Source organism: Sinocyclocheilus grahami, unplaced genomic scaffold (genome assembly GCF_001515645.1).
Source record: "Sinocyclocheilus grahami isolate Dianchi unplaced genomic scaffold, SAMN03320097.WGS_v1.1 scaffold4271.1, whole genome shotgun sequence".
NCBI lineage: Eukaryota > Metazoa > Chordata > Actinopteri > Cypriniformes > Cyprinidae > Sinocyclocheilus > Sinocyclocheilus grahami.
The window spans coordinates 12,972-16,096 of NW_015509241.1; positions in this window are offsets into that span (position 1 = coordinate 12,972).

Here is a 3,125-nt window from a genome sequence, read left to right on the forward strand (position 1 = left end):
CATTTCTTACATTATCGCTTAAATATTTATTTGTCAGTGCAAGTTTTTAAAATGACAAGATGTGCGGGACATCCTGAGACCAGATGTGCTGTCATCCATCTAAAATTGCTTGTGTGTGGTCTAGTGTGTCAATATCTGCCTGTGTGTCTACCATTGTGTGCCAGGATCTCTGGAATTCCCAAGCTGGGAATGCTTCGGGAAGGCTTGAAGCTTTTCATCAGTCACTTTCTTCTCCGGAACATCCAGACACAAGAAACTGAGCAAGCCAAGGTACTCCGGGATAGAGCTGAGGTTGCCACTAAAGCCATGGAGGCCCGGGATGCCAAAATTAAGCTATAGAGCTGTTGCACACAGAAATGTGTGCATAATGCATCAGACTCAAAAAATGAGTATTACTTCAGGGGGCAATATGCAAACCTGTATGCAGACCTTACGACACATGCAGATCACTGACATGTTACTGCATTTTTGTATTAATTCTGTACAAAAATAAAAGGTAAAATATGTAAAGTATATAAATACATTTTAGTGTGTTTTAAAGAATTACATACTACAAAAGCTCAATGGTCAGTTTTTTCTGCTCTGTTTTTTATGGTAAGATGTCAACAGATCTTAAATTTGAAATTTGGATATTTGACATTTTGTACTTTTTATTGACCTTATGAGAAGGAAAAATATAACAGTGTGTTATGCATAAATATTTGGTCTTATTATAATGTGTATTCTAGTAAACATTATACTTACTATAATAGAAAATCACAATGGCCTGCTTCATAGTAATTCTTAGTGTTTTTTTTTTTAATCCAGAGACATGTCTCAAGCAGGTAAAGAGAATAACATAATGCATTATTCTGCTGCTCATTAATTTCCAATGCACATATGTTCAGTATCTGTTCTGGAAACAATACTGTATTAACTTCATTCAGAAAAGAGCACAAACATGCATTGCTTTATTCATCATGAAATGTAGGTTCATTGCAGTTGTCTGAAGCATCTGCACATGAGGCAGTACTCCGGACACGACTGACGAGCATAACATAGCAGAGGGCTACCGTTACATTTGATGCCCTTTGTTAATTCATTAGCAACATAGGCATTAATGACATCGATCCACAGCATGGAGTGATCAGAGCATGAGCTACCATCATATGGGGTCAGACAGCTTAAACATCACCCTCGCAGCTCTACAACAAAAGAGCTAACTGTTTCATTATATCTGATTAATTTAACCTTATCACATCTTCTGGTGGCAGCTCAAACAGGCTGTCACATTACAGCCTGTAATAAATACACAACAGTCTGGCTGTTTTTTTTTTCTAACAGTTTGAAAACAATTAAAAATTAGGGTTACCTACAGATGGCCCACTTTTCCACCCTTTGACAAAGACAACATTGTCACAATATGTAAGGAGAAGCGTATAATGGGGGTCCACTAAGATACACACAGGTGATTGTAAATAGTGTGTGCTATTGTCTGTCTGTGTGAGACCAGAGGAAGGTTGATACTGCCCCTAGTTTGAACTGGAAATAGGAAACTAAGTTGCCTTTGAACTGATAAGACTACAGTTAAAATACTGTTTGTGAGGATATTACATGTTTTGTGCAAAGGACTAAATATGAGAAATGTGACAGCGTTCATGTTTTAAAAATTCACCATTATTGGCTTGTTCTTTTATGTTTCACTTCAAACGTTTCATGTGCATAAGGTCATACAAAACAATTTGAACATATCTATATTATGTGGTTTATTATGCATTTATTATATGTTTTGTCTCACCATTCACTGTCTCCCACCCTGCTCACTAGTGTGTGGTTTTCTTTCCTGATCGTTAGAGGGTGGTAGTAGCACTGATAAGAATGGGTTCTTTGCACTTATGCAGCTGGGTAAACGTACAGGTAGAGTAAATTAGACCTTAGTTAAATCAGTAACTAATGTTTCCTAAATTGACTACCACCTGTTCAACGCCAGATTAATTGTGTATTTGATTAAATCATTGTTTACTGTTGTCCAAGAGTATTTTTGGATAATTGAAGCTTAGATGGTCTCATAACATTAATCTTAATATGTTATAGCTGCATTAAACTGAACCCATTTCAACATTTGAGTAATATTTTAAGTAACATTTGCCCCTCTAGGAAATTCTGGTTTCTGGTAAAAATGCTGTCCTCTTGTTTGACTACCCCACTAGCATTTTAGAACCCAAGAGTAATCCGAGGTTAATTCATTAGCCTTGATTTTTAGTTTCTGCATGCATCGCTTAGTCACATTGTAGGGCTGGTAAACTCTGTTTTAGAGTTATGAAAGGGGAGTTCATTGTAGAGTTAATTCAGCAAAATCCACAGCTTATTATGCTAAATGTGTTTTGAACTAAATGATTATTTTCCACTGGGAATATGGCTTAAAGTGAAAAACAAAGAACCTTTCAGATCACATTCAGTGTCCGAGTAGATAGCTGTCATGGCCCTGGACTGATAGGAGTGGATAGTGATTATATTTAAATGTCCTCTAATTGATTCGAAGAAGCTCCTTGGCAAAGACCAGATGGATCTCTGGGTTTATTACCCAATAAAGCATGTCGTTATTAATAAAGGAGGAAATGCACTTATGCGAAATAGACCTCAATTAGATTGCAGAAAAGACCATTAAAATAGTCTTGCTGTAGAGTAATCTAGCATCCTTCTTTCTTTATCATTTTCTTTTCATGTCCTTCCTAAGTACAAGTTCTATGTCTCTAGTTCAGCTAATACGGCAGGCTCATTTTCATCATTACTCTGTGAACATGACAGAAACAGACTTCTGGCTAGATATAACATGAAGTGTCTAAAAAAGTGCTAAAAGGTCAATCTAATCTAACATAAATATAAAAGACATTTAAAATAGCCCCTGTGATGTGCTCTGGTGATGGATGGGCTTTGTCTCAAAGGTTCATTGTTGTTGGCTGCCCATTGCTGCAGTGGTGAGAATTTTTTTTTGCCATATTCCAGTATGCTTACTCGCACATTTGCACGGATATGAGAGCTCTAAACAGCGATTCCCACGAGCCCGACCATGCCACCGACAACAGACCGCTTCACATCCACAGCCTGTTTCTTGTCGAGGGTTTTTCCTTCACGTTTGTCATGGA